The sequence below is a fragment of the Boleophthalmus pectinirostris genome, unplaced genomic scaffold (genome assembly GCF_026225935.1).
Source record: "Boleophthalmus pectinirostris isolate CB_2022bp ecotype Guang Dong unplaced genomic scaffold, ASM2622593v1 HiC_scaffold_19, whole genome shotgun sequence".
In the NCBI taxonomy this organism is placed as follows: Eukaryota; Metazoa; Chordata; class Actinopteri; order Gobiiformes; family Gobiidae; genus Boleophthalmus; species Boleophthalmus pectinirostris.
Window position 1 is genome coordinate 13,156,640 of NW_026571140.1, and position 14,078 is coordinate 13,170,717.

The following is a 14,078-nucleotide window of genomic DNA, read 5'->3' on the forward strand; positions in this document are numbered from 1 at the left end:
GTTCCTGAGAAAAATGTCTGGCCCTATTTCAAACCACCATGGCGATTGTGATCTATAGTATAAAAAGGGTTGAGTCAAAGGTGCACCGTGGAACTTTTCCGCGAGAGGGCCTGCCAGTTATGGAGATGTCATTGCTTTACCTCCAATATTCCAAAATAAGACATTAAACTTTTCAATCTCCATAGAAACAAGCAGGAGATGCCACTATTTGAGCAATAAAAACACCCATAAATGCATTTTTAAATACAAGTTTAATATCATACTGTGGACCATTACAGACAAAGCAATATCATCTCCATGGCAATAACCTGAAAACTTACGCAGTACACTTTTAGTCCAAAATATATAATTCTTAGTAGACTGAAAAATGTATTTGTATTTGAAGTAGAACTTAAAAATTCTAGGGGGTGCACCATGTAAATAGGGATGTAGCAATAACCGAAATATTGTGATATTGTATCGTCAAAAGTCTCACAATAATCGTGGACCATCACAATATATTGAATTATAAGTGTCTTTGCTTAAAGTCATTGTTACGGTGCATCAACAGCTAAAAAAAAACAAAACAGACAGAACTACACAGACCATGATCTTTTGCTCTGTTTTAGTCCAATCTACATGTTGAAACAATTTATTAATCACACAAATAATCTTAATTTTTTGGATTATGACAGAAAAGTAGCATATTCACAATTTTGTTAGCTTCTGTAAAATATCACAATAAATATCGCACAGTGAGATGCATATTGTGAAAATATCGTAATGAGAGATTTGGATATCATTACATCCCTACATGTAAATATTCTAGAGGATGATACCTGCAGTGGAGACTCACAGCAAGAATGATGCATGACAGATAGATCTTTATTATTTCACAAGTAGGCCTGTCATGAGTTTCAAAGTACAATATATTGCTGGTGAAAATAGAGATAATAAACAATTATGCTGAAAGCCTTTATGCCACTGAAAGATGAATCTATATTTACAGTGTTGGTAATGAACATGTGCTGCAAATAAATATAACACTTAATAAATGATAAAAGTCCATAATTGTATCTTCTAAAGTTCAAATCTTATCATAGTTGAGAAAAACAACTAAATGTTCCTCATTAATACAAAGAAAAATATGAACCCACAAAAGATATTGTTCCATTACGCATGTGTTGAGCAATAAATAGAGATATTTGCAAGGTAAATTTGCAAGTAATTAGATAAATGCAAGACAAGGCCATACTGTGGAACACACTTAGCAATATCATCTTTGTGAAAGCAGCAGAAACCCTCATCACCAAACACAGTGCATCTAATAATACATCAGTTCTGTTTTTGTTTTTTTTTTTTGTTTTTTTCAGTATAACCTGTTATTTCACAATTTGCATGCTGTAGTTGGATCATATGGCTGCAATAAAAGCTATAGGACCAGAAAAACTAATGAAAACAAAACAAAACAAAACAAACATGGAAAATAAAATTCACACTCTTTCATACAAAACACACAGCAAACATGTATAAACAACTTCTTAGACATAAAAAAAAAAAAAAAGCATAATTTAGGGCCTTAGCTACAAAAGTGCAAAGTATTCTTATGCCCTCAAAAAAAAAAAAAAAAAAGAATGCACTCACCTCTGTGCAATTACACAGACCAAGATGCATAATTAATTTATTTAAATATTTATAAAATATTTATTTATTTGAGAAAAAAAAACTGCATTGCGGCTTTTTCAATTGTTACGAACATAATAAACACTCAGAGCAGTTGACCATCTTGACTCTCATCACTACACTCTTTGGCAAAGTTTGGGCCAATCAAAATGAATGGAGCTCATGCGTTTGGCAGAAAACAAAGGTCCTATTGGACGCTCGTTTTATGCCTGAATTATGCTCAGAACACCACAACTGTCAGCTTTTCGTGGAAAAAAGTACCTTTCTATCTTTTATGGTTGGAAAGTTTTGCACAGTTACTTAAAACATATCCCCAAGTATTGTATACGATACCGTCGGTCTGGAAGGGTTAAGACTTAGAATAGTGTAGTTAGATAGAATAGTGTTATCTTATCAAAAATCTACCTGGAGTTGTGTTTTTGTTGTGTTTTTTCACATGTTTGAGTAACCCTTTATTATTAGTCTGTCTGCATCTCCAAAGCTCCTAATGCTCTCTTCCACTTTGTGATGCAATGTAGTTTAATTCAAATTAACAGCTTTCTTTTACCTTTTATTTGGTAGAAATTGAAAATTCCAGAGCTAAAACGATCCAAATGATTCTAATAAAGGGGTATGGAGTTTAAAAACACACCGGAGCACTTCCTGTATTACCAAATGACATCACAAGGCAGAACAGACTCAGCCTAAATATGCAAGATTTGTAGGTTAAACATGTGTGAATGAAAACACAACTTTAGGTATATTTGTGATGTAGAAACAACATTACAACATAGATCAGAAAATAACGTAAAACGGGGCATTTAAAATACTGAGCAGATGTTTTGCCAGTAGCAGTCCATAGGAACACCAATAAACAAACAAAGTATCTGTACTGTTCTAGCAAGTGAAAATAATGTTTGGAATGAGCATGCATATTTGAGTCAACTGCGAGGAAGCTAGCAGACGCTCTATAATCCATTTTTATCCACTCCAGTAACAACACACAGCTCCACTACTCCCCCCAGCCTCTGTCAAGCTCCGCGCGATGCCAAAACCTCAATATCAGATCATGAGGTAAAAATAACACCAGAGCAGTATCACTCACGCCTTATCCAAAACTGCCCAACAAGTCTGCGCCGACAGATGAAACGCTTTTAAAAGACGAACACGCCAAACATTACTTCGTATCAATATTCGAGCTGTATTTTTAGCCCGTGGCCCATTTTTTATTTTGATTTTTTGGAAAGTCGACCCCCAGGCTATCAGCTAATGGTTATGTTTGTTGGTGCGCGCAAAGCTACAACACGGGTTTTCAAGGTTTTCTTTAGATGTCAGGGTTGAAGTAAAAAGGGAACAAAAATCAAAAGAAGATGTGTGTGAACTCGTTAGACAACCTTGTGTGTATTTAATCAGTGAAATATTTATTTGAGCAAACAGATGAAAAGGATGTTAACATTTGTTGAAAGGTTAAAAGAACGGTTCAGCACCACGGACAGCGAATAAAGCAATGGTCTGATATCCCAGGTGGTGGAAAGAGAGAAGGTGGAATAATTGTGTTAATTGTGTAAAAAATAATATTAACAAAAAATGAAAAAGGCTTAAAAATCTCTGCACAGCTCTTCAGCAAGTTGATCCCGTCTTGTAGTTTAATACTAATAATAGCAAGAAGAGACATTTCAGAATCTTTTTAAAGAAAACTATTGTTGCACCAGAAAATTATAACTGGTTTTTGCCCCACTCTTAACACAGCTTTTGTACCCTTGGGCAAGACACTCAGTTGATCAGTTGATGGGGTGTGTGAGCATGACACTTGGTTATACAGCATGTAACATCCTGGAGGTGGTATTTCTCTGCAGGATTCCATGGAAATAGAAAGTTAAAAACCATACATTTCCATGGCAGGGTCAGTCAGTCATTGGATTCTTTTTTCCCCCAATTTTTAAAGGGACAGTCCAGAATTTTGGACATAGAACCTCATTTCCTAGTGAACCAGAGTGTTGGAAATGTTTGGAGACACTTTTTAAAATATTCCTTCCAGTCCTTGTATTTGCAAAGGTCGCTGGTGCTAGTCTAGTGCATGTCAATGGCCATAGTTAGCCTGCCACTAAAAACACTTACCCACTCCACAAAACACCCGAAGCAAATCTATTATTACACTAGACCACAGGTATCAAACATAAGGCCCGGGGGCCGGATCCGGCCCTCCAAGACCTTTAATGTGGCCCTCTGCTGATTTTCTACTAAAATATTTTAATTATATTTTCTTTTAAAATATTGTATTTTCTGCGGTGTTTATCATAGCAGCGTCTCCAGCGTCTCTGTACGTGGCCCCTCCCACCAGAGCAGCACAAATGAAGACTTGTCTCTTTCCAAACGCTCTTAAAGGACGATCGTTTTGACTGTTGACCGTGACACCCTCATCAGAAAAATGTCCAACATGAGAAAAGTGGAGCTGGGTGCAGGATTTTCCCCCCAAAAAATTGACTTATTCCTATTTACATACAATTTAATGTTAAAACACTGTGTTGAAATTAACATTTTTCTTAAAGTTTCAGGTTGTTCATAATAATATAATATTTTGTAAAAGAAAGAGTTCATCAATTAAAAAAAGATTTCTGTAATAGATTTGTATTTCTCTGCAAAAATATTTGAACTTATTGTTATTTTTGGGGTTTATATGACATGAGTTTTCTGATCCGGCCCCTTGGGGATCAAAGTAGGTTGGATACGACCAAAATGAGTTTGACACCCCTGCACTAGACCAACGTTGCATTTGAAGGAGTTATGTCTGAGCAGCAGTGAGTTGTACTTCTTCATAGAAAGCTTGGCAGCGGCGGAATGATATATGAGAAAATAGTCCTTCAACATGCGACGATTCAAGCGATGCAAGGTTAGTTTTATTTCAAACATAATTCTCTCGACACAGACATTTACATTGACAGTCTGGTGTAATAATAGATTTGCTTTGGGTGTTTTGTGGAGTGGGTAAAACTGTTTTTAGTGGCAGGTTAACTATGGCCATTGACATGCACTGGCCTAGCACCAGCGACCTCTGCAAATACAAGGACTGGATGGAATATTTTAAAAAGTGTCTCCATACATCAGGCTCACTAGGAAATGAGGTCCTATGTCCAAAATTCCAGACTGTCCCTTTAACCCTGCATATTTAGGCTAAATTCCTCTCTCAAACAGAAAACACCCAGTTCCATCTTGCGATGCCATGTGGTGATACACTAAGTGCACCACTGTGTGTTTTTAAACTCCATTCACCTTCACTAGAATCATTTAGATAATTTCAGCCCTGGAATTGCCAATCTCTACTGAATTAAAAGTAAAAGGTAGTTGTTAACTTGAAAAGTACCACTACATGACATCGCAAGGTTGAACAGAGCATTTTGAACATTGGAGATGTAGACAGACTAATAATAAAGAGTCACTCATACATGTGTGAATGAAACAAAATACAACTCCAGGTCTGTTTTTGATGAGGCAACAGCATTGAAACATGGCTAAAAGTTCACACGAATCAATTCTGCGTGATGTAGGACCTTTGTGCTAATTTTAGAACTCAAATCATTTTGCTTTGCTCTGATCTACCCATTAGCCACTTGTTGAGATGTGCACCACCATTTATCCTAAAGCCCTTTTTGCTTTTGCTTCTGCTTTACCTCCTCCCTCCTCTTGATCCTTGTCCGGCTGTCACCACTCAAGACCCACTAGAGCACTACACGCATTAACCTTTGCATCTTGTTTTGCCACTCCGGTCTCAGCCAGAGGTCCTCCACGACGAACAAGAAAGAAAAAAAAAAAAAATGTTGACGCAGATACAAGAGGGTTCTTTATGTAAACTAAATGGGGAGTGTGCCCGTGCAGATGTGGCAGTCATTTAGAGCATTTGAAGGCCCGGCTGGTTGGAGATGTCTCACACTGACAGCTGATTGGATGTATTATGCCGTATGTCCTGCTGATCCGGCCTCACGCTGGGGATGATCCAATTCATATTCCCAGAGCTGATTTATGCCAAGTTTGTGCAAAAGTGGCACAGACAGGGCACACGGTTCACGGGGTGACAGTGGTTCAGTGGTTAGAGCTTTGGTCTGTGAACCTCAAGGTCTGAGAATCGATTCTCGCTTGGGCCAAATTCTGTTGTGTCCCTAAGCAAGATGAGATCATTCTGAATGATTTGCGAAAAAATATATATAAAATTGTCATATTTCTGAAAAGCATGTGTAACTTTTCTGAAGGAGTGTCAAATGCTTTTCTCCATGAAGATGTTATTGCTTTGTCTGGGATGTTTCACAGTATCATATTTTTATCTTCATGAAGACCAAACCAGACAAAGTTACAGGTTATATCTGTGGAAAGGCAACCTCGCTCACAGTCAACGCCTGTTTTCTTTTTTTGTTTTTTTTTTTTTTTTTAGGTATTTTTGAGCAATAAAACCACCCGTAATTGAATACATGTAAGGCAGAACTGACTTAATGACTTACTGTGGAACATTCCAGGCAGAGCAATGACATATCCATAGAAACAAGCAGGTGATGGAGCCCCAACCAGAAAGCTACAGAGTGCACCTTTAAAACAGGTCTAGACTACAAGGTTAGCAGTTTTAATAAAATAAGACTGAATATTTTCTTATTTGTGGTGGAGATTATGGTAAAAAAATAAAAATAAAAAATCTTAAATATTGTGATTGCATCAATTCAAATTACAGTTTCAATTTGATTACAATTAATCAGATTGACAACCTCTCTTCTGTCAGTCTACCCCAGGGCAGCTGTGGCTACAATAGTAATTTACCACCAGTGTATATGGAGTGACTGAATACTAAGTGTAAGGCATTATTATTAGTACTTAGAAAATGAAATACATGGACATAGACTCTAAATAAATCTCTTGGACACATGTTGGCGTCTTTTGCTTTAGAATTTGAAAAAACAAAGATACATATTTAGAGGGAAATGTCAGAAAAGACCTATTGGATGTTCATTTTTAAATAAAGTGTATATCTGGAGGCACATATTGCTTTTAAGAATATGGCCTTAAGTTTCACAAAAAACTTGAGTAGTAAACGGTGTTAAATAAAGTAAGAAAATTAAAACAAAATTAGAGTAGCTGAAAAAAAAAAAAAAAAACAGACCTGGTCAGTGTGACAAAAACATCACATTTGTTTCCACTCTTATTTATCAATTACATTTTTTTATTCCATTTAATTTTGCCTTTTTAAAAACAAATCAAAATTAATTTCCTGAACCGAATAGACATTCAATCATTCCCTCTTAATACAACAAATAGTCCAATATAATTTCCTCCTCCAAAGTCTGACCTCTGCTCTGAACCACATGCTTTTACTGAGGGAGAGAGCATTGTCTGAAGACCTCCTACAGAGCCAAGAATAACACTGACAATTAGAAATGATTCAAGTCAGATGAAAAAACATCATTGTCACAAACATCACCACAAAGTTCAATGATTAGAAGTAAATTCAGTTTAAATGTGAAATGATCAAAAACGGTCTGTATAAATGTTCAGGTGCAAGTTTTTAATAGGATTCTCCTGGCTAAACTAAGGTTAAATATAAAAATGGTGTGATTGTCTGAAATGAACCAATCTGAATGCAAACCCCAAGTACAAGATAAACAGAAAAAAAAGTAGTGAATGAAAAAGCAGGTGACACTTATTTTTACATTGGGGACTCAGAAACTGTCACTGCAAATGTGCTATTTGTGTGTAGTTCAAGGTGACACTGTAATTAGCAGGACTAGTCTCATTAACACTTTACTTTTGTTCCAGGCGATAGAAAGTTGTATTTTATTTATTCATTTTTCTTTTAATGAATGCGTTGTTTGTTTGTTTTTTAGTTTTTATCGTCTCAATATGTGAAAATGCGCTGGAATAATCTGTAATTGTGTATTTATTCATGTGTATACTATATGTGTAATTATTTATCAAATCACATAATTGTGAAAAATCCTAATACGAAACAAGTCTGCCCTAATATCTGGCTACTATGTGGATAAACCCTAAAGTTGCATCTCTTGTATACCTAATGCATGCAGAAGAAACAGTTCAGCACCATGGACAGCGCACAAAATCTCTCCACTGTGAGGAGGGTTTACAAAAACCTTATACAAAAATGCTTTAATTAAATACATTTCTATTGTGATGAACGGTGTAAAAATATGCAAGTAGATACAAAAAAAAAATTAAATAAATAACTTTTGTAATAAATGCCTGTTTAAATTCGGCATCTTATACAAAGTTTGAAAAATTCTCCAATAAAATGTGCAGAGCCTTGGGTTAGGCCTCTCCTTTATAACAATAGACAGACACTGCTTACTCCCACTTCTGAGTAAAGAACACTCACAGCAGGGTTATTTTGAGTACACATGAAGGTTATATCTTCTGGTTCCAGGATTATCACTAGAGACTCCATAGTTTTGTATTATAGAGTAAAATCATTAAATTGTCTGCATTTAGATTTTGAGCATTGTGGTGGATACCTCTGCCACCAATCCATAGTGTTAGTATTTCATTTCATTTCATTTCATTTACATTAACTACACCACACACAGTTTAATTTAATTCCTTTATTTAGACTTATATTCTAATTTGAGTGCACACATTTTAGTTAATATAAGTCTGATTTACTTAAACTTGTTCATTTTCTTTTTTTAAGCACTGGATGGAGAACCCTTGGGAGAGACCATCATGGCTTAACAAGAAGGGGGGAGGGGGCACTATTTATTTATTTTTACTACATTAGCTTGTTTAGTTTGCTTTAAGGTCACTTTATCACCACTTTTTATTTTCTGTATTATAATTATTTGCCTGTTTGTTACTTTGATTAAGTGAATAGATTAGTTGATTTTTTTGTGTGATTCCCCCCTCTTGTGTTCAGTTTTAGTTGCTCCTCATGTGTTTAAACACCTCTGTTCTTTGTCTGGTTGGGGTAGTTTTGTTCTGTTCAGTTTGATTTTGAGTTACCCCAGTTGGGCCCGACTTTTTTGTTTATGTTTTGCCTAATTTGTGCCTTTGTTAAATTATCTCCTTTTTTGACTTTACTAAATTTAAACTTATTTTTATACTTTGTCTTTGCCTTTTTCTTTGGTGCACTACAAGCATGATTTAAATATAATAGTTTGACATTAGTACATATCCTGAAGTAGCTCTGTTTGTAGAGAGTTTATCCACTGATCCGAAAGTTGGCAGTTCGAATGCCGATCTCACAAAATCCTGCTGTTGTGCTCCATCTCTCCCCCGGTGTCTGCATACATGTGTGAATGTGTGTGTAATGCTTGAGTTGTTCACTTTGAGTTGCTGTGAAGGTGGAAAAAGGCGATATAAAAATGTGACCATTTACCGAGCATAGATTAAAGGTGCACTATGTCATTTTTCTGGCCACCTGCTTTCCTCAAAGGCAAGGCCTGTGTTTATATTGCTCCAAAATACACTAAAACATACATTATTATCAATAAATTTAATGCCATACTGTGAAATGTTCTAAGCAAAGTACTCACATGACACAAGCAGATGACTGACCCCCTCAAAAAAGTTACATAGTAAGAATTTAAAGGTCATATATTATACAAAATGGACTCTTGTGAGCTTTAAGCCATGTCATAATGCTTTTATCTCCTCAAAAATATACCTGGAGTTGTTTTGTTTCATTCACACATATTTGAGTAACCCTTTATTATTAATTTGTCTCCAAAATCACCAAATGCTCTGTTCCACTTCGTGATGTCATGATGGTAGTTAGTTAATAGCTAACTTTTACCTTTAGTTCAGTAGAGATTAGCAATTCCAGGGCTAAAATCACCCAAATGATTCTAATAAATGTGTATGGAGTAAAAAAAAAAAAAAAAAACACAGTGAAGCACTTCCAGTATTACCACATAACATCACAAGGTGGAACAGAGTGTTTTCTGTCTGAGAGGAAAAGCCTAAATATGCAGAGTTTGTGTGATAAACCTGTTTGAATGAAAGAACAGGGCCCTTTAAAGAATACAACTTTTTGGACCACACAGGAGCCATAATATCTTGTATGTGTGTGTTGTCTGTATTCTGTTATATTATAGACTGACACCGGCCGAAGCACCAGTGGGCAGTATTGTTTGTCTGGAGAGCGAGGGGCAGACTGGAGGAGTGCAATCCGCTCTTTAATTCTGCTCTTGTCTGTCCTTAATCAGACCACCCACATCCTTTGGTCTGCGTGAGATAGGAAATCCATCACGGTAAAGTGTATCAGTCACCGCTGGTCTTTGGGTGACCTGTACACAGCATTCTATAGACAGACTGTAGTGTACAAAATATCATCAAGTTTTTTTTTTTTTTTTTTCTAGTAGTAGTAGTAGTAGTAGCAGTAGCAGTAGTAGTAGTAGCAGTAGTAGTAGTAGGAGTAGTAGTAGTAGTAGGAGGAGGAGTAGGGAGTAGTAGTAGGAGTAGTAGTAGGAGTAGTAGTAGTAGTAGTAGTAGTAGTAGTAGGAGGAGGAGTAGTGGAGTAGTAGTAGTAGTAGTAGGAGTAGTAGTAGGAGTAGTAGTAGTAGTAGTAGGAGTAGTAGTAGGAGTAGTAGTAGTAGTAGTAGTAGTAGTAGTAGTAGGAGGAGGAGTAGGTGGAGAAGTAGTAGGAGTAGTAGTAGGAGTAGTAGTAGGAGTAGTAAGAGTAGGCGTAGGAGTAGGAATAGTAGTCGTAGGAGTCGTAGTAGTAGTAGTATAGAATATAGAGAATATAGAATGTAGAATATAGAGACTATTTATTTTAAATTTTGTTATTATTTTATATTATGGTTGTTCTGGATTCAATGTTTAAGCTAAATTATTATTAAACATTTATTTTAATAAGAAAAGATTTAAGATGACATATCTGGAAAGAAGAGAAAACACACAAATGTTGTTGAAATGTTTCAGTAAATATTTAGTTTGGCCCACAACTTAGTCCCAATTTTTAAACCATTGCTTTTACAATGATTATATAGGTATCAAAATTGATACCAAGTATGGAGTCTATTCTTTAGTACTGAAATCAAGTTATTGTTGTATTGTGACAATACAAGAAAATATACATGTGACAACATTTTTATGTGAACAATAATGCGTGAGTTTTGTTTTTCTTGCAATGTTTCTTAAGCAATATTTTTTCTATCATTTTTGTGGAAAAGATCATATATTGTGCATTATCTGATGTTTTACCCTTCAAGTTACATTAACTTCAAACACAATCAAATTATAAATCAAATAATTTACATTTAAACTTGAATACTAGTTTCCCCAAATACTGCTTAGGTTTAGCACTTGAGTCATTCCTTGGACCACTACTTTGTAGTTGTATTTGAGCAATATGTTTTTAAAGTAACAGTACTCTTACTTGTGTATATTTTATTCACTTCTCCACCCCCCTCTGTGTATGCGCCCTATATTCCATCCATAAGAATCTTTGACTACATTTCCTTGTTTGCATCCCGGCGCTCATGCTTGTGGTAGCTTTGGAGATGGCGTCCGCAGACATTCACACATTGTCTATCGATCTGCTTGACAGTCTCCTCATGCCTTTAACACGCTGCGGGATTGCACAATCACTCACATTGATAGCATGTAGTTGGGCGAGCGAGGATCAGACGGGGGATGAGGAGAAAGAGGGAGAGGGACTGAATCTCCGAGTGACGCCTCGGGAATATATGAAGAATAAGGTGAAGAAAGCCAGCATGAATCTACATGCCATGGGAGATTTAATGGGGAGAGCAAAAACAGGGGGGAAAAGGGATGGGAAAGAAATTGTTGAGTGATAAAAAAAAAAAAGAAAAAAAAAAAACTAGCGATCCTCTATCCATCCAGAAGTGGAGGTTTTGGAGTATGTGCGGGAGAATGGGAATGAGCAGTGGAAAACAAATGGTCTCTGTGCAGCTAAATCGACAAAAGAATGGTGCAGTAACTGGTGTATGCATAGTGCAGTGTATACAATCATGGTTTCCATCTGTCTCAAGGTGATTCTGCTGGAACATGCAGAACAGACATAAGGGCCACAAGAGAATTCTGTGTTCTGTTTTTTCCAAAGCTAAACAAGTGTTATCATTTACAAACTAAAGCAGGTGCTATGTCTTTTTAATATGATTGGAATAACGTGTCATACCCCCAACTGCGTTATGTCTTTATGCTTGTAGTTGACAAGATAATTGTATGTGAAGCTAAAAAACAAGCACAAGCTGCTCCAAAGGTCTCAGAAAGAATTCTCCCATAGAACACATAGAGCACAATGCTCTATGGGGGAATTCAAACTGCCCGTCTTCAGCTGATACGGCATCACAACAGCACAACAGCATAACAGCATAACAGCTTTCACAAAGGTCATATTTGATAGGATTCTTCTCTATTTTCACAACATGAACTTAAAAATAAATTAAATCTTCAAAGCACCTAAAAGTTAGCTTTGTAAGACTTGCGCCCGTGTTGGCAATACTCTAGCAGCTCCATTTTAACATTTATATAGGGCCTTTCAAGATACCCAAAGCACTTTACAGTTCATTATTCATTCAATCCACATTTAGTAGTGGTAAACTACTATTGTAGCCACAGCTGACCTGGGGCAGACTGACAGAAGCTAAGCTCACTCCACTTTCTTACTAGGCAATGTAGGTGAAGTGTCTTGCCTAAGAGCACGATAATAGTTTTTGCGACTGGCGCCCTACTGTGGCACCTGGAATTCCCAGTGGTCGTCTATCCAAGTACTACTCAGGCCCGGCCTTGCTGAGCTTCTGAGATCTGACGGGATCAGGCTTTGACAAGGAGGTATGGCCACAAATCGCTCTGATTGGTCAAAACTGACTAGCCTGTACTGAAGAATTAATGTGGAAGAGAGAATTATTTTTGGGCCCCTGAGCCAATGAGCTCAGGCCACAGAAAACAATACAACACCGCCTTGGGTTCACCTTCCAGATCTTATTATACCTCCACTGTTATACGTGTTATATGTGTAATACATGGTGAAAACATGGAGAGTTGTAGCCCTGGGCTAGTTTCCATCTCACAAACACACTCACAGTCCTACACCAGTGTACTTCACCACTGGAGGCAACGTACGTGAAGTGTCTTTCCCAAGGACATAAAATGATAGCAGCACTACAGCCCCGCTGTAGCGCCTGGTATTCTCAGTGCTCCCTCGAGGCAGTATGGCCATCTTCATTACAGTTTATTTCATTATATGTGTGCGCACTATTATTTGAATGATTTAGTAATAACATGAGCTAATGACAGCAGTCATGTTTACCTCTGAACCAGTCAAACCTCAAGACAAATCCAGTTATAAATGCACTCTCTCTCCTCTCCTTCACTCTGACATTTCCTCAGCCTCCTTTGCCCCAAGCAGCAGAACCATCAGCTCCCTCTCCTCACCTTAGTTCATTCTACAAAAGATCATTCTGTCCATTCAACTAATCATAGCTCCTCACTCATGTGTCTGTCAGTTTATGTCTTCCTTATTGATTCATCTACATTTTGACGAACACATACATTCCTAATCCTATTTTAAATGAAAACAGTTGCACAAAAATTGACTTAGAGACAGACAGATCATTTTAAAGGTGCACTAATTCAGTTTCAGTTGAGGGTCCGTCACCTGCTTGTTTTTGTGGAGTTGTCATTGCTCTGCCTGGAATGTTCCACAGTATGACGTTAAACAGCTCAACCTTGCTTTTAAAAACAGACTCTGAGCACGGTTGTTTCTGATCAGATCTGACCTGTAACTTGGTCTGGTTTGGTCTCCATGATGATAGAAAGGTTTAATACCATACTGCGAAAAATTCCAAACCTGGAGAAAAGCATTCGACAGACCCTCCACCAGAAAAGTTACACAATGCACCTTTAAGCTTGTAAGAGCAGTGGACAGCCCAGCAACTTAAAACCACATCAAATTTATACAGATATTATGAATAAGGAAGCAGGACTAAGCACAAAGAATAGTCCCTACTGTAGATGTATTTTTAGAGACAGTTTATGAGAAGTAGTAGTAAGTAGTTGTAGACAGAGGGCAGATAGGAGCTCTCCTGTGTACTCGGCATATTAGAAGAGGTCCGGGGCTCCTGCTACACAGGCCGCGCTTTGATTTGAACATGCAAGCTCCGACCCTCCCACACACAATTACAGAAGTACACAAACACAGACACACACGATTACAGAACTACACACACGTATATCTAACGCAGCGGGTGCTAATTGATCCCCCTGCAGCCGAAGTGTACAGAAAGGCTCAACACCAGGTCCGGACTGTGGTCTCTGCGCACCAAAATAAACCAGCTCCTATCTCAGTGTTACGCACAAAACTTCAATGACTACACAGCAGCTTGACGCACATGACGGGGCGCGGAACGCAACCTTTACTGAGTATACACTTTACTAGTGTATGTTCCTCATTTCAACCTGGCAAACTGTACCTTCTTTACATT

General features: G+C 37.2%; 1 protein-coding gene and 1 pseudogene across 1 annotated transcript in view; both read right to left on the reverse strand.

The window, feature by feature from the left end:
* Positions 1-14,078, reverse strand: part of si:ch211-186j3.6 (neural-cadherin) — a 545,061-nt gene that overhangs the window by 493,798 nt on the left and 37,185 nt on the right.
* Positions 12,323-12,440, reverse strand: LOC129409293 (5S ribosomal RNA; annotated as a pseudogene).